Raw genomic sequence first — 18,899 nt, 5'->3', positions numbered from 1 at the left:
TATGTCTCCCACTCTAGGGACCTGCAGTTCTGTCTTCTACTCTAGGTATCTGCAGTTCTGTCTCCTGCTCTAGGTACTTGTGGTTCTGTCTTCTGCTCCAGGAACCTGCAGCTCTGTCTCCCACTCGAGGGACCTGCAGTTCTGTGTTCTGCTCCAGTTACCTGCAGTTCTGTCTTCTGCTCTAGGTACCTGAAGTTCTGTCTTTTGCTCAAGGTACCTGCAGTTCTGTCTTTTGCTCGAGGTACCTGAAGTTCTGTCTTTTGCTCGAGGTACCTGCAGTTCTGTCTTCTGCTCTAAGTACCTGCTGTTCTGTCTTCTGCTCCAACTCTTAATTTCACTTCCCACAGGTCAGTCTTTGAGCGAGGCCTGCATAGAGTCACTCCAGTCCTGTGATCTCTACTCTAGCCTTTGAAGGTCTGACTCCTTATCTGGTTCTCTGCAGGTATCATCTGCACCTTTATATGTGTGCCATATGAATGGTAATCCTTATGAATGTTCTTTGAACAATACCCGAAACTGGCAGTGGGCCAACCCTATGCAGCACTGGCTATAGGGGGGTATGACATACGATTTGAAGAGTCAATTCAGGAGTAGCAGAAGAGCAACCCGATAGGCATGCACTAGCTACAGGCAAGCATGGCAAATTAAGGGAAGAGTTCATCCATTGACAGTAGAGCAACCAGCAGGCATGCACTAGATACAGGTAATCTTGGAAAATAAAGTGAAGTGTCCACTCGAGGATGACAGAGAAATAATCCACAGGCATGAACAGCTCAGATACAGCTATGGCAAGTACTATTTTATTTCCCTTCCACCCACAGGCAATGGAGTCGACCCCCACTCCTCCTGAAGAGCAGGGCATACAATATATCATGGCACATAAGCTGAAGATTCAATCAGGAGCAGCACATGAACAATCCACAAGCATGCATTGCACGTGTTCTGGTTCTTCGATTGTATACGTCAGATTGTCATAGTTTTTGTGGATGAGTGAATTTGTTGGTCAGTGTGATTCTGTATGGTTGGTTTGTATCGTCCCTAAAGCCTGCTTTTTCTTTCTTCCTGAATTTATGACGGCTTTGAATGCTGGGAGGGTGTTCCATACATTTTGTTGCTTATACAGAATAGTAATTTCCACCAATGAGCTTCTTTTGAAAGGAATGAGCAGCCTAGGTGATGCTCTATATGGGAGAGTTCTGTGGATAACTTCGGAATACAGCTTTGGTGGTAGAGGTTTTTTACCTTGGATGGGCTGTGGACAAGGCAAAGTGTCCCAAAGGCAAAGCATCTGTCTAAAAGGAGACAGGGAAGCCCTTGAAGCACTGGTGTGAATGTTCTCACAGGCAGAGGTCTAGGTGCTGTCTTTTCCCAGGCCGTGCATTCTCTGCAATTTTCAAGTGGGAGGAGCAAGGCCACTAGGCACAGATGATTTGCATAATTTACTCTTTTTTTAATTTAAAAACATTTTTTATTGAGTGTTCACAGATATAAAAAAACTTTACATACAAATTTTCGTATCAGATTTAAAAAGTGCAAAATACATTATACAAAAATATGCACGCTGTCATTATACCATATTACAATTGCGAACTATGAGAGAAGATATTTCTTTTAACGTGCAATGTGCTTAGTGCAAAAAGAGCAATACTTTACAAAAATACCAATACAACGAGAATGAGGTTAAAAATCATTGACTAACATTCAAACTCACTCCAGTATTTGTCATATTTTCCAAGGGCCCCTGACCTCAATGCATATTTTTTTTCCCTTCCCTGGATCCCAGATATTGTTGCCTTCCATGCATTAAGAGACGGTGCTTTATCTGTTTTCCAAAGTTGTAAAATAAGTGATTTAGCTACAAGTGGTGCTATAAACAGGGACTCATCATGGGGAGTGGAGCTGGAGGAACAACCAAAGACTGAAATTAATTCATGAAATGTGATTGTGGAATCAATTACATTTCTAAGATATTTTCCAATATCATTCCAGAATTTCTGTATTTTGGTACATTCCCATATTATGTGTTACCAAGTACCCTTTTCTTCACAGCGAAAACACTTATCCTCCACTTGAAGGTATATATTGTGGAGAAACGAGGGTGTTCTATAGATTAACCATTTACTGAAGAATTGCATTCGCTTAAAATTAGCACCTCGGAAGATGGATTTATTAAATGTATTTACTTTGTCCCAGGTAGATCTATTAATCTCAATATCTTATCTCTTTCTCCACCTGTCCCTCGCCTTAATATATAGTGTGACTGAGTTATCTTCGTTGAGATTTTTTATCCAAGTGCTAATCTTCATCTGCGTTGCTCTGTTTAGTGCTTCAGTTATATTTATTTTATAAAATAAGTTACCTATATCTAACTCTCTTAGTACGGCATGGAGGCTAATAAAGGACCATTTCAGGACTGTATTTGGATGCTAAATCTCTCTTTCAATTTCCTCCCAGGTCTTCCACCTGATCCCCAGAATAAAATCCTCAATTTTTTCAAAACCGTTATTCTACCAGAGTCTCAAAATATTTTTATCCAAAGTACTCATCCCTCCTATATTTAAATTCATTAAGCTAGTTGACCTATTCGTACCAAAAATGTCAAACTTTTCAGGAGCTGGGTATTTTGCTTAAATAGCCACTGTATTGACTTATACCGTACCTTCTTTGGATATTTAGTGATTCTTACTGGATCATTAATTTTGAGTTCAATCAACATCATTCTCCTAAAAAAATATCTGCTCCGTGATCATCTGTAAAAAAAAAAAAAACTAAAACTGTGATGTGCAAAAGTAGCATAGTAATAATCTCTAATATTTGGACGAGACAATCCTCCCTGTGTTGTTGGAAAGTGCAACGTGCTAAGTGCTAATCTTGGAGTCTTATTTGCCCATAAAAAGGAAGAAAACATGGCATCTACTTTCTTAAAAAATGAAACCTGAATTGCACAAGGAGCTGCACTAAAGAGAAAGTTAAAAAGTTGTAGAATGGACATGCGAATTAGGGCAGCACGACCCATTATTGATAAAGGGAGTTGGTTCCAACGATCTAATTGTGAGCCAACCCATTTCAATAAAGGTACATAATTCAGTGGGTAAAGATCTTCTAGATTTTCTGATATCTAAATTCCCAAATATCTCATAGGGAGAGTGTAATATATTTGCTAAATTCTATTAATAAAGTGTCTACCGTGCAATTACATAAGATGATTTCCGTTTTATTCGTATTTATCTTATAGCCTCCCACTATTTTTGGAAATCAGAGAAGATTTTTAAAATTTCCAATTGGCTAGTAGGGTTTGGATTTAAAAATAAGACAATGACATCGGCATAAAGTTTTAAATTCGTCATTCCGACTATTGGTGCTGTGCAGGCCATTTTCCCCCTAATTGCGATCGCCAAAGGTTCAATAAATAAGGCAAACAAAATTGCAGATAGGGGGTAGCCTTGCGCGTGCCTCTGTTTATTTGGCATGTCCCTACATTTACATTATTAATAATAATCTGTGCCCTAGAATTCTCATATAGTTGTTTCAAAAGAGAGGTAAATTCAATCGGGAAATCAAAACTGTGCAAAATCGCAAAAAGACAGTCCCATGAGACAAGGTCGAAAGCCTTTTCGGCATCTAAAAACCAAATCTGTGTTTCCACTTTATTAACATTAAAAAAATCCAATGCCTCCAATAAAAAAATTGTATTTGTGTGGAGGTGTCTTCCTGCTATAAAACCACACTGGTCTGGTCCGACAAGTAACCCTACCATTTTATTCAGCCGGTTCGCCAAGAGTTTCGTAAAAATGTTGCAGTCCGTATTTAGCAGGCTTATCGGCCTGCATGAATTCATGTTTTCCTTATCATTTCCTTTATTTAAAATACTAACTACAACTGCAGTGCGGAAGGATTCCGGCGGCGAACCACCTTGTAATAGATCATTAGCTAATAGCAAAAACTCTTTACGAAGGGTACGATCAAATTTTTAAAAAAATTCCCCAGGAAAACCATCCTTTACCGCTAGGTAGGGAACTAATTACCACATCTAATTCTGCCTTTGTGAACTCCTTGACTAAAAATTTTTTATACCCGTTTCCTAACTTGGGAATTTGAAGTCCCCCTAGAACCTCAAAAATAGTTTCACTTGCAGCCCGTTCACTAGACTGGTAGACACCCTCATAGTGTTTTAGGAACATCTCTCCTATAGATGCAGTGGTCTTCGCATGTACTTTGGTGACAGGATCCAAAAGGTGATCGATCCTATTCCGAACTGGATTTTCTTTGGCTTGCCACGCTAGGAGTCTACCTGTATATTCACTCTCTTCATAGAGCTTCTGTGCGTAGAGACTACTAGTTGCATCTCCTAAGTCATAGTAGAATTCCCTCATTTTCTTTTTTGCTTCTGCTACTTTTTGCCCAGTAACTAGGATCGAACTCTATAGTGCTCTTGGTTTGCGTATGTGAGATTTTTCTGTAAATCAATTTTCTCCTCTCTTTTTGCCTTTTGTTTAGGTATTTCTTAGGAGGTAATAATACCCCTCAATGTGGCCTTAAACGCATCCCAAATCACTTTGATTGGAGCGGACCCTCTATTTAGATTAAAAAATGCCTCTATCTCCTCCTCGATGTCTGTGCACCATTGTGATTCTGCAAGGTTGAACGTGTTAAAGTACCATCTTCTAGGTCCCTCTTTTTCCTGTTTTCCTATACTTATTACCATTTTAAGTAGTGCATGGTCTGAAAATGCATTAGGTAGATGTTCATAAGTACAAGCTTCTAGGCCATGGAATATTAGATAGAAGTCCAACCTAGATGCTGAGTTGTATTTTGCAGTGTGACAAGAATATTCCCGTTTAGATGGATTCTGGGAACGCCAACAATGGAAGATATCCAGATCTATTTTACAACTTTGTAAAGCAATGGCTACTTGGGGTTTACTTTGGCGTCGACTTTTTTGGGATGAGTCAATTGTGGGATTTTGTAAACAATTAAAGTCACCCCACCAAATTATTTGCCCAGGTATGCCTGTCAATGCTTGTTTAAGTTGTAAGATTGGGAGTGGGTCATCTATGACTGGTGCATATATTGTAGATAGTATTATGTTTACCTGATTTAATTTACCATACACAAATGCCCATCTACCACTGTGGTCTGTGTGTGACCCTTCTGCTACAAACCCTACGTGTTTTCCTACTAGGATGCTTACCCCCCTCTGCGCCAAGCCAGCTACTGACGAGATCCTGTAACCTGCCCAGCCCTTTAAAATTTTATCAGAGTCTGCCAGTGCTCTGTGGTGTGTTGCCTGTATAAATATAACATCTGGACACAGATTTTTTAGCCAGCATTCTATAGCGTTCTTTTTACGAACATTATTCAGACCATTTGCATTAAAAGACAGGAAATTCAGCTTATTTCTCATTAATCTTCAAACTTTCATACATTCTAAATACTCCTGCTGAACAGACAATGTAGAAGAGATACAATTGAACCAATACTAGTAGATATATGAAGTAATCAGCTATCCATGTGCAAAATAAGCAAACATTAAGACTGAAAACAAATATAAGCAATATGTGCAGAGTTAATGCTAAAGTGCAGAGATCATGGGATTCAGGCATCCTTCTTTGTGCAAAATATGCAAACCTCAACCCCGAAGAGAGAAAGAAGCAGAAAATGTACCAAGTCAACATTAAAGTGCAAATAGCATGAAAATTAATTATTTCGCAAAATGCGACATACGCAAACCTAAGCCCTAAAATGGGAAGCATCAGAATGTGTAAAAACAGCAATAGAATAGAATTAGTATAAAATTCCAACATTATTTAGGGAAATATATCTTCCTTTGCCCAAAACTCTATAAGAGTGCAAAATCAGCAACCGTGTGCAAATAGCATCAGCTTCCAACATCTGGCTATGCCAAGCTGCCTTAAAGTGCAAAAGTGTTCTAGTTAGCAATTTAATTACGACCTCCAACATAAGTTACAAAGTGCCTTAGAGTGCAGAAAACTGAACCTGAAAACTTCTCCCATATCGAAACTGTGTAAGAAACTGACCATGTAAATTCCTGCAATATGAACTCTCATTTTTCCCCCTGCTACACCCCCTTCACCACCCCTAGAGGGGACGGAGACCCCCAGTGTCCCACTTCCGTCCCCTTCTGTTTTCTTTTCTACTTTGTGGATGCCATCTTGTTGCATCCGTGTGCGCTTCCTGAATCATCTCGCGACCGCCCCATTAATCGCAGAGTCTATATATGGGATCTTAATTTCTTCCATAAGTTACTACCATATTTAAATTATCTCAGACCTGGCTACGTAGAAAGACCCTCCAAAAATGGCTGAGCTTCTTGTGTGTCTGTAAATATAAAGAATTTTCCTTTAGCTATCACATTTAACTTGGACTGCTGAACAATCATTGCTTGAGCGCCTTTAGCCTTAAAAGAGTCAATCATTTTAACGAAATCCCTACGTCTGTGAGCTGATGCCGCTGACATGTCCGAGAAAATCAGAATTTTTTTTACTTCATCGGCGTTAAAAATTCTTCTTGAGAATGCCATATTCAAGATTTTCTCTTTAACCCTATAGTCCGAAAAGTTCATTAGAATGGTACGTGGGTACTTGGGGTTATTGGGCTTATGTGCCGGCACTCTGTGAGCTCTAGTGATTGTTAGGTCGCCTTGCAGTTCGGGTATAGCCTTTTTTAGAAGTGACTCCGACCATTTTTATCACGTCTGTACCTTCCAGGCCTTCGGAAATGCCCACTAATCGTAGGTTGGACCGCCTGTTATAAGTTTCTATGTCCTGCAATTTTGCCTCCATTTGGGATTTATCGTTATTTGCTGCATGAAGGTCTTTTTGCATAGCAGTTAGGGTATCTTCCAGAGTTGAGACCCGAACTTCAACCTCCGAGACCCTTTTGGGGAGATTTCCAAAATGTTCCTCCATCTTTGAAAGCCTACTGTGGAGTTGTGATATCTCATGCGCTTGGGAGATTTTAAGGTCCCTTATTTCCTGACGGATGATTAACAACATCTCCTCTACCGAGTTCTCTCTTATGATTGATGTTTTCGGCAGGGTACATAGAGCTTCTTCTTGGATCTTCTGTGAAACTGGACCTGCCAAGTCTATTGAAGATGGAGTGGTTAGTGAAGAGAAGGATTTCCCAGACGGTGCTGTCTTTGTAATCTCTTCAGGGTTAAGCTGAGGGTGGGGATCAGAGTGCGGTTGTTGTTGTTGGGGTTGAGGTTGTGGTGTAATCTGAGTCTGGGGAGCCTGTAGCTGTGGAGCCTGGGACTGTGATTCCTTAGTTGGGGGGACGGGGGAGCCATGTTGGCATTTGGCACTGCCACTGCCTCCACCACTGCCGGTATTGAATTTATCCCATCCCTATCCCCTTCTTCACCGGGTTCTTCTCGCTCCTTTGCTCCCTTCAACTCTTCTCAATTCGGGGTACTCATGAGTCGGCCCTGCTGAGCAAGCGGTTTGGAGAAAAGAGGGTATTGCTTAGGGCTTGATTGACTCTCTGTCCCTCTGCTCGCGCTCTACCCCATCTTATCCGCTTTATCCTCCCCATTCCCCTCACTCTTATCTTCAACAGCCAGCAAACTCAATTCTGCTGATAATTCGGATAGTGTCTCCGCATCCTCATCTTCTTCTTCCAAGTCTTCATCCTCCTCCACAGATTTAATTGAGGTATTATGTTTGTTTTGTCTGTTTTTCTCCGCCAGTGCCATGGCTTTATTTTTTAAGGCGTCTCTTTGTTGTGCCTTTCCTCTCCCTTTTTTTTCTCCTTTAGATACAAGTAGGGGTACGGCTACCGTTGATGATGCACCAGATTTTAACAACTCTCTTACCATGTCTGGCTTAGCCTGTTTACCCCTAGCTCTCGCTGTCATCTTAGAGGCGAGGGCAGAGAACAGGCGGTACTGGCGGTACTGGCTCCACTATGCTATGAACCCAGGTGGAAGAAAAAAGGCAGTATAAGTGCAACCTCAAAGGCAGTATAAGTGCAACCTCAACACAGTTCTGTGCTTAAACTCTTCTGGGGGCAGACTCGCTTGCCCGCTTGTTCGCTTCAAGCTCAAGGTGCAAAAAAAAGACCGTGGCTGGCCAAAGCCGGACCCCCAAGGACCCTCCAAGGAGCTCTAGAAGTGCAGGAAGCAGGTAGACAGTTAATAGAATCGCTGCTAGTCGGTTTCTTAAAGCCCAAACAGAGAACAGGGAACCACCGCAGAGATCTTTAGCTCATTCGGCCACATTCAGTCACCCCAAGGACCGCAAAGCACGCTGGGACAGATAGTCCCCTGTGAAGTGTCGGGTGCAAAAAAAAAGAATCACCCCTAACGCTGCTAGGATGCTCATAGGTATTTTATGGGCTTTTAAGTCTTTTAAGTCTTTTAAAAGCCCCGCGGCAGGCCAAAGAAGAAAGTCAAAGTCAATTTTTAAATGAGGGCGGAGGGCGGGTCCCAGGTCGAGTCTCAGGAATGCCGCGGTCGTTTGGAAACAGCAACGCTAGTTTGCCCGGGCCGCCTTCAAACCTTCACCGCTTACGAAACATACCAGCGTTCTCCCAGCGTTTTCCCGGCACCTGTACCAGCACCTTCGGTCACCATCGATCTCCCGTGCATACCAGCTGCAGTGGCGAGGGAAGAGCGAGCAGCGAGCAGCAGCAACCGGCGTCCAGCATCCAGCGTCCAGCGGAGCCCAAAGGGAGGAGCGCAGTGAAACAGGAAGCGCAAGGCGACATGCGTGGGTTTCACGTCAGCCACATCCTCCTTCCTAGCATAATTTACTCTTGACATGACCAGGATGACAGTGACCTGTAGTTTCAGATAGCCTGGGTGTAAGAAAACATGGAGTGTTCACACTTGGAAGAATTTGAGGGTTCGGGGAAAGGTTGGAGTTCATAATCTCTGAGATTTCTTACTTCATTTAATACTGATGGGGAGGGCTCTAGTTCCTTGGGCCAGTTCCTTGTAGACTGGAAGTTTCTCTATTCTCCACAGATTAGGTAGAGTTGAGTTTCCGATGGTTGCTCAGATTCCGTTCCTTGATGGCATGGTGACAGCGGTCAAGTCTTGATGATTCTGGTTTTAAGATTGTCTAGTTTCAGGATGGTGCAACTGTAGCAGGACGGATTGATGGAACAGACTATGTCTAGTGGATGTGTGCGGTAGACGGTTGAATAGGAGTGATGCGATGACCCAGCCTTGGGGTATCCCACAGTTAATGGTTGGTGTGAACAGGGATAGTGAGAGGATGCTGTAGCTGCCTTGATGGATGAAATAACTCCATTATAGGTTACTTCCTCAGATTCTAGTCTCCATAGTAAAGTAATGGACATTATCAAAGACAGCAGTTATAACCAACAATAGCAATCCCTCCACTCTGTTTCTGTGGAGCAGATTTTTTTTTATCATCCCAGATCGATATAAGGGCAGATTCAGTGCCTCTGCCGGGGCAGAACGTGGTTTTGCCAGATCTGGGTAAAGGCAATTCTTAAAATTGGTTTACTTCTGAACAGACTATTGGAGATCATTCACATAGTTGGCTACATCTAAAAGAATAGTCTGATAAATAGGTTTTGAGGTGGAGGGAAAGGCTCTTGTGGTTATGGCATTATTCAATATGTCTCTTTCTAAGGATGCAGAGGATGTGGCAAGTAAGATGTTTTTTAAGGTTCGTGCCAGACAGAAGTATGACATTAAGAAAGCTGGCCCACTTACCTTGACCATTTCCTTGAAGTCGGCATCTTGGGAGGGACTCTGTTTGCAACTCCTGTTCGCTTTGTTGATCAGGAGTTTGTTATACTGGATGTTGGCCGCCATGTTCTAAGAGTAGTGTTTACCTTCTTTGTTTTGGATAGGGTTGTGTCTGCAATGGCTCTACATTAGACTTGAGTATGGTATTTTGGTAAAAGTACTTTCTATGATGCATTATTCTAGGAGGTTGCTATGGAGTTTTTGGAATGGCATTTGCACTGGGGGCCCATACAGCATTCTCCATCGATGATTTGAATATTCTTTTGTGGCACTGAAGACACATTTTATCAGCTTTATTGATTGATTCCCCCCATTGGATTCACAAAGTTGTCACACAGCTGCCGACGTTGCTCTGGTGCGTTGCATGAGAGGAAAGGATCAGGACAGCGTTGTATCTACTAAAATATGGAGCCCCTGCTCTCTTCATTACCCTGGCGCACATTCAGGCTACCTAGTGCCACAAACACCACGTTGAAAAGTGTCTGTATGATGTCTAACAAAGGTTTTGTACTGGAAGGATACCATTTCAGTACAAAACACCATGCTTGGACAAACTTTAAAGCTTTTATCACTTTGAATGTGTGCTGTGCAGTGCAAAGGGAAAAAAGTTTGAAGACATAAAAACATCAGTTCTCCTTGTTTAATGCCAGGCTCAAAGAGATTTTATTTTTGGTGCAAACCCCCACCTAGAAATGTTAGTAGAAAGAGCTTTGCAACAAAATACATGGGTGGTTGCACAGTATGCCCGCTTAATGCAAAGCAGTGCTATCGCTAATTTGCGTTACTTTAGGGCTTCTTTCCAACACATTTGGCACCCTACATGCAAAGTGGCCATCTTAGATTTCTTGCAGCCTAATCAGCTACACTGCAGTACATGGTGTGATAATAGTCTGCAGCTTCCAAGTGCAACGTCAGACAACCCGTCCGCCATCTTGGGGGTAGTTCTTCCTTTTCAATGTCATTGATACTAAGCCTAATCACTCGCTGTCCATCTTCAAATGGATCGAACCTGAACCATCAGCCTGTTCGAGAGCCAGAGGGAACAGAGCAAGGAGTAAGGACGAACCACGGAGACCCCAACATAGAAACATAATTTACGGGCTACTCTGAGCCACCGTTTTTGCCAGGGGCAGATTATATGTCTAAACGTCCACACCTCTCTGTTAACACCCAACAACGGTGATTAGCGTTTAATAAATGGTCATGTTAATTGGTCATGTACTAAATGATAGGGAACTTTGCCAGAAAACCTCAGGAGGAAGTGAGATCTTCTCCTACAACGGCTCTTGTTTGCCTACCAAGAGATTCCACAGATGGGGGTCTGGTTTATTCCCTTTGAGCGTCTGCATGGGGCGCTCGGTGTGGGGTCCACCCACCGTCAGAGAAGAGTGGGATGGAACCTCAGATTATTCACAAAAGAATGTGGTAGACTGTGATTGTCCTTAGGAAGTTGATGGCGTAATAAATGCTTTTGGCAAAGGAAAACCATCAGGTCAGCCAAGCACTGATACGACCAGAAAGCTACACTGACTGGGTATCAGGAAGGTCAGGAGGTGTCTGTGATAAAGCCTATTTGTCCCAGGGCTTTGGAGGACAAATAGTGTGGGTTATACAAGGCAGTACACAAGATTTGAGGGTGACAACTTGGTGGACACAGGTGCCACAAGGAAACCTAAGAGGGTCGTCCATTTGAGCAGGCTGAAGCCTTCCCCCCTGAGAGACTACACAGTGAATGTCATTGCTATGGCAGAGGAAGTTTAGGAGGGCTAATTTGCTGCATAGTGACATGAAGGATAGCAATGTGGAAGGGGTTCAGTTAACCCCCGAGTTAACGACTGAGCAGAAGAGGCAACGTAAAAAGTTTTTTTTTATAGTCAATTTTATTAATTTTGCAAAAAGAGAGTGATACAAACATGATTACAAACAGTACAGCATGATGAGCAGCACCACAACATGTCGCTTTCAGTTAACAATACAATTTGCAGCAGAATACATTGTTATTCTTCCTCTTCCAGGGGGCACATAAAATGAGACCCATGGATACGAGGAAGTCAATCACTCTAACATTCCCAATCATTTACCCCAGACCTTCCGGTGTTTGGCCGGGCAACCTCTGGCTTTATATAATGGTAGTTCTTCTGTAGCGCACCAGTCCACTCCTTGGCGCCACTTAGTTATATATATGGCGTTTTCCCATGCTTTTGCGCTTTTGCGCTTGGCTACTACCAGAGCGGTTCCCAGGAACGCCTTATCTCCTCTGGATCCATCCAAGCCGTCTATGATACCCAATAATTTGTTCAGAGGGTTGTGTGGGACCTCCCTGCCCAGCATCTCTGTGAGCTCTGCTTCTAGTGTGGACCAGTAAGGGTTCATGTGTGAGCAGGACCATACCATGTGGAAGAAATCTGCAGATTCGGTAACGCATCTTGCGCATGTTGGGCGCACGAATATGCCTGATCTGTGTAGGTGGCTAGGGGCAAGATAGGAGGCGTGTAGACAGTAGAGCTGAACTAAGCGAATCTGTCTGAGACAGTGATGGTTTTAGCAACCATCAGAGCGTCCCTCCAATCCTACTTCTCCAACGGGCCCAACCATGCCTCCCATCTATGTCCCAGGGAAGTAGGACCATTGTTTGTTAAGGAGCGGTATATGCGTGAGCCTCCACCCTTCCAGAGGTCACCCATCATGACCTGGGCTTCAAGGGGACTGTGTTCCGGCAGTGAAGTGCCAGGTTTTATATGTGTGTCTAAGGCGTGGCGGACTTGTAAATATCTGTAGAACTGGGATGGGTGAACTGAATATCTAGGGGCATATTTACAATAACTGGCACATCCCTTCATATCAGCAGGGATGCACCAGTTATTGTGCGCCGCGGTTCCACCACCATGGATGCGCCACATTTACAATGTGGCGCACCATGGGACAAAAACGGCACAGATGCGTGACGCATCTGTGCCGTAAAGGTGGCGCATTGCTGGAGTTGCATCGCAAGCGCAACGTAGCTCCAGCAATGCTCTGGGGGCCCTATCTGTACAATGCTGCGTCAATCCTTATGCCTGCTTCAAGCGGGCGCAGGGTTTTGACGCAGCATGGCCCTAAAAATGACTGAGTGAAATCTCGTAGATTTCATTCAGCCACTTGTAGGAGGCGTTCCTGCGCCAGGACGCCACCTCCTGCGCAGGAACGCCTACTTCTGGCGCAGGGCTTTACAAAGTGATGCAGCTCCCAGATGCGTCACGTTGTAAATACCCTGCACCATAGCGCATCTTTTGCACCGCTGCTGCATCACAAAAGTGACACAACGGCGGCGTAAGAGAGGCGCAAGGGTCTTGTTAATCTGCCCCCTTGTCTGCAGGTCAGCAAAGGAGCAAACATTTTCACTGACCCATACATCTCCAAGCTGCGAGATGCCAATGAGGTCCCAACCTTTAAAACTATCTAAACCCCCCCACTTCCTGTAACCATTTACCCTGCCAGAGGGGTGTTTGCTGGGTCAATTTGTCCTGCAATTGGGTGGGTTGTAGGGAGGCGCACCAGGCCAGAAGGACTGTACAGGTCACTTGTGGGGAGGACCCTGGAAATGGGAGATCCATACAACATAGTCTGAATTTGGTAGCAGCCCAAGTCTTTGAGTTCGGTCTTGTAAGCCGGGTTTGACCACCCCTGTTGAACCAATTGTGCATTACCAGGAGGCGCGATAGTACAGGTAGAGGTTCGTTAGGCCCATGCCTACATCAAAGGGTGGGATCAGTGTCAGAGCGCCATACGCGGCCATTGGCCGTTTCAGAGTAATTTTACGATTAGACTGTATATTCCCTTGAACCAGGCTCGGGATATGGTGTAGCATGTTCTGAATGATGTAGGGTAACCGGGGGAGGATCATCATTTGAAAAGCCCTATCTTCCCTGGCTGGTTAAGTGGTAGTTTTTGTCACTTCTGTAGGTCTTGTCTAGTTTTAGCGACTAAGGGGGTCACGTTGAGGGCCCAGGCAAGATTAGGCAGTAGGGCGACCCATATACCTAAGTACTTAAAAGATTGTCGTCTGATAGGGATAATGGACTGCCAGTTGAAACAATCCCTGGAGAGGTGCAGGGGAACCAAAGTCGACTTGGCTGAGTTCAGATGCAGCCCAGAGACCCACTCAAAGGATTGCAATATGTGTAGACATCGGGGGCCGGATCGGGCCGGGTCTGCTAGAAACAGCAAGACGTCGTCCGCAGATAACGCAATCTTGTCTTCATGTGATCCCACCCAATGTCAGCCCTGAACCTGGATATCAGAGCGGACAATGTTGGCTAGGGTCTCCACGGCCAAGGTGAAGAAGAGGGGTGAGATGGGGCACCACTGCCTTGTCCCTCTTCCGACTGGGAAAATGTCAGAGAGCGCTCTGTTGACTTGCACCCGCGCAGTTGGCTTGGTGTATAGGGCTTGGACCATACGGCAGAACTTAGGGCCTAGGCCCATGACCCGAAGGACGTCTCACAGATAACCCGTCGACCGAGTCAAATGCTTTCTCCAATACGACTAGGAGGAGTGCCAAGTAGGGGGTCTGTTACTGACGGTTGGCCAAGACCAAGTGGAGACGCCACAGGCAGTGTCTAGTACTCCGCACCGGCATGAATCCACACTGGTCAGGGTGGACTAATTTGCCGAGGTGTGGTTTAAGATGTTGAGCCAGAACTGTGGCATATATTTTGACCTCCATATTAATCATGGAGATGTGGCGGTAGTCAGCACATGCTGGCGAAGGGGGTTGTGTTTTGGGAATAATAGCTATGATAGCCGTATCTGTCTCAGGAGGAAAGGAGCCTTTTTCTAAGGCTTCCTCGTATAGGGCTTCCAGGTGAGGAGTGCGCATGTTGTGGTAGGAGGAATAATATTCCTGCGGATAGCTGTCTGGGCCAAGAGTTTTACAGGCCGTGACTAGTGAAAGTGCCCCCTGTATTTCTTCGTACGTGATCAGACTTTCCATTCCATCAGACTCAATTGTAGTGAGCGTATGGAGGTGGAGGTCCTCCAAAGCGAGCAGCTCTATCAATGAAAGTTCTGGCTTCCGGGCAGAGTATAGGTCCGAGTAGTAGTCTGCGAAGGCTTGGCCTATCGCTCTGGGAGTCGATTGGTGCGTCCCACTGAGTCATGGATCTCTGGAATTATCCTATTTGCTAGTGGGTAGGACACTAGTCTGTGCAGTATCTTTCCATTCTTATTACCCCACCCGTATACTTGAGCGACCGAGGAACTCCATAGGAGCTTTGCGGAGTCCAATGAAATCTGTCATATTTCATCCCACACTAATGCCAGGTGGCGCAACTGAGTTTCATCTGATGTGCCAGTTGTGTCTCTCTCCAGCTGAACTGCTTCGGATTCAATGAGTGTGAGTCTACCGTTCCTTGCTGTTCATTTGGCTTTGAGGTGGCTCTCGGAGAGCCCTCAGATCGTAGCCTTACCCGCCTCCCACAGGGTGCCCGGGGACAAGACGGAACCCTGATTTGTGAGGAAATATTGCTCAATTTCAGCTTTAATTGTTTCTTTGAATTTCGGGTCTTGGAGGAACCAAGCGGTCATCCTCCACATTGGGCAAAGAGCAGTGGGTGGGTCGCCCAGGGTCAAAAGTAGTGGTGAGTGGTCTGAGATGACCTGAGGGAAGATACTTATTTCTCTGACTTTACTATACTCAGGGGCATGCATAAACATCATGTTGATGTGAGAGTGGCTACGGTGTGCTGCTGAGGTGTGAGTGTAGTGGGTTTCCCGTGGATTCCATATATGCCATACATAACAAATGCCCATTGTTTCAGCCAGTCTGTGAGCTGTTTGGAGTGGGAGGTGCATGTGATGGAGGGAGTCCCCGTTGTATCGAGCCTGTGTTGCATGACAGCGTTAAAGTCCCCCCCAAACCGTCGTTTCAGGAGGCAGGGAAGAGGGTATTTCACCTATAAGGTTTAGGGTCTGTGTGTGGGTCGCGCTGAGAATGTAGATGGAGAGGACATTAAGGGTTTATTTGCCTAGAGATCCGGAGAGGGCAACAAAACGCCAGTTGGGATCTCTGGTAATTTGAGTAGGTACAAAAGGTAGGTTGCGCTTTAAGAGGATGGCGACCCCACGAGAACCCGTTGTGAAGCCTGAGTGCCAGGATCTAGCAACTCCATATCTTGCGAGTAAGGGACAGAGATTGCCCAGGAGATGGGTTTCCTGGAGCAAGAGAATGTCGGGGCATGTCTCTGGGTGTGTCGCAGGACTGCGATCTGTTTTATCCTATCTAGCAGCCTACTGACGTTCCACGACATAATACGGAGAGAATTTCCTCAATAAGTCATTGTGTCATGGTCAACAGGAGAGGCCTGCAGCACTGTGGGGGTCTGATGTGTGGTAGAAGTCTTGGAAAGCTGAGATGTATTAACCTTGTGTTTCACCTGTTGGCGTGCCTTTGCAAGGCTGTATCGTGTTAGTGTAGAGCTGAAATGCTGTGAACTTTCAGATTCTAAACAACTAATAACTCGGGACAACGGCCCCAACCCTCCCCCCACCCCTCACCCTATACTTCAAGAACGGATGCATCTTTCACCCTAGAACTGTTGAGATAAACTAAACTATAAAGTTTAGAGTCAATGAAACGTGGTGGACCCCTTGCGCTGAAGGATCAAAGAGTATATCAGCAGAAGTATCTGATTGGTCTGGATTACGCCATTGTTCAGATGGGTGCATTTTAATGTGGTGTGTTTCATTTGCAGCACCCTGTGGAGCCTCAGCTGGGGATAGTCGGACTACGAGAGAGATCAGAGTCTGCCGAGTCTACGGCCATAACTTTGGAAGAGATGCTCTCCATAGGTGAACGATCACAGGAGCTGGCTTCGTGTGGGTGCTGGGGTCTCGGCGATAGGGCCAGGGGCTGGGACTTTGGAGACACAGCCGTTGGAGAGTTCCGGCCTTTGCGGGGCTGTGTGCGTCTTCCCCGCGGGGCAGGGTTGCATGCATCTGCAGCCTGAGCCGCCGTGGACATGGATTGAGTCGAAGGGGATGTTCTTCTGTCAACCAGGTCCAGGCCGCCTGGGTCTGTCAAAGAAATGTGTTTTATCTTGAAAGACCACGCGCTGTCTCGCTGGAAAGAGGAGCCTGCACTGTTGATTGAGCGAGTGGAGTTTCTGTTTCACTTCTGTATAGGAGCGCCTCTGTGTTCGGACTTCCCTGGTGTAATCTGGAAATATCATGATGGTGTGATTGTGGTAAGTTACGGTTTTACTGGACACAAGCTAGTTGCAGGATCAGATCTCAGTCCCTAAAGTTGAGGATCCGTGCTATGATTGGTCAATATGGGGCACCCGGGGGAGGTTTTGGAGCCAGTGAACGGTGTGCTCGTTCAACGGCAAACCAAGTAGAGAGCGTGTCTTTGGGCATCCAGGAGTTAATCCAAGTTTCAATGAAGGATTCCATCGGTCCATGTTCAGCTCCTTCCGGGACTCCCAATAGGTGCAAGATATTGCACCTGGATTGATTTTCTGCATCTTCTGCCATCCTGTGAAGTTCTTTGGCTTGGGTCTGCAGGTGAGTCATCTGTTCTTTAGGCTGGCAACATCGTCTTCGACTGAGAAGATACGAGATTCCGTTTCAGTGATTCTGACATTTGCGTTGCGAATGTCTTGTCTGGCTGTCGGTCACCCGAGTGTTAGTCCCAGTGAGGCAGTGCAGGGCCTGCCAGGAGTCAAGTGTTTGTTTCTACCCGTGAGGCAAGGCGCATGCAGAGTTGCTGGATTTTATCGCACAGGGCAGGCCCCCCCCAGGACTTCACAGCTGCGTGATTTTACAGCTGATTTTCCACGCTCTGGACTACGGATGCTACACCCCCCCTGAATCGCAGTGGCAACCAGGTGGACCCCGCCTGCTGGATCACAGCACCCAGAGGTGGGGGAGCCCAGATGTAGAATTCCCACTGCCCGAGGTGGTAGCCGATCCGCCTGCCTCCGCTCAACACACCAGTCAGACTCAGCCCCCGCGGTGTAGGCCACGACAGCGACCTCAGGGATGTGGCCGATGGAAGGGAGGTCTCAACCCGGACCGCAAAGCAGGATGCTTCACTCCGGGTGATCTTGAAGAGGAATCGCCTCACGGCCTCACAGCTCCTTCTTCCTCCATCGCCAGATGAGCCACCCAGTACCCAGTCAGCAAGTCACCGTGTGGGGGGGGTCCAGGCCCGCAGGTGGGATGCGTCTGCTGCTGGCCCCACGACATCAGGCACAGATCACCACCTCGGGGCCTGAAGAACCGACGTCACCATGTTAGGGTCAGTGTGGTCTGGAGGCTTGGGATAAAAGCCCGGCAGTGCACCCGATGCTGTGGCGCTCCTCGCCGTGGATGTGTAGTATGGGCTATGGCGAAGTATTGGTGATGGGTTAGAAATATGGATGGGTGCCGATGGTAGCAGATTTTGGAGTGGATGACGGAGGGGTCTGGAGCACTCTTACAGTGCAACCGCCATCTTGACGCTCCAAGCCACACCCCCACGTAAAGAGGTTTTAGGGTTGTTGGCAACTTTTTATCGCTGACTTTAGGGATGACTTCTATCTGTGTGCATTACAGACTCAGATGACAGTCTGCCAGAGAAGGCCAGGATGTACAGAATGCCTGACCATGTTTCAGGGATGCATTAAGGTATTAGTTGCCAAAATGTTGAACCTGGGAGTTCATTAAGAAATCTTGTACTTCGTAGTCTAGTCCTGTGGTTCTAGTACCAAAGCAAGGGTCTACTGACTAGCCGTTCTGTGCGGACTACCAAGCCCCCAGTAAGGTAACCTAAACCAATACCCAGCCAAACCCAAGTGTGATGAGCTTGTGGACCAGTTAGGTGCTGCAAAGTACTTGGGCACGTTGGATCTGACCAGTGAATATTGGCAAATTGGTTTAGCAGCAGGTGGTAAGGAGAAAGCTTAATTTCCTATTCCATAGGGACAATCAATCAATCAATCAATCACAGCATTTATATAGCGCACTACTCACCCGGAGGGTCTCAAGGCGCTAGGGGAGGGGGGGGTCCGCTACTGCTCGAACAGCCAGGTCTTGAGCTGTTTCCTGAAGGCGAGGTGGTCCTGGGTCCGGCGGAGGTGGTTCGGGAGGGAGTTCCAAGTCTTGGCGGCCAGGTAGGAGAAGGACCTTCCTCCTG

This window comes from Lissotriton helveticus, chromosome 6 (assembly GCF_964261635.1).
Source record: "Lissotriton helveticus chromosome 6, aLisHel1.1, whole genome shotgun sequence".
In the NCBI taxonomy this organism is placed as follows: Eukaryota; Metazoa; Chordata; class Amphibia; order Caudata; family Salamandridae; genus Lissotriton; species Lissotriton helveticus.
This window is presented reverse-complemented; position numbering follows the sequence as displayed.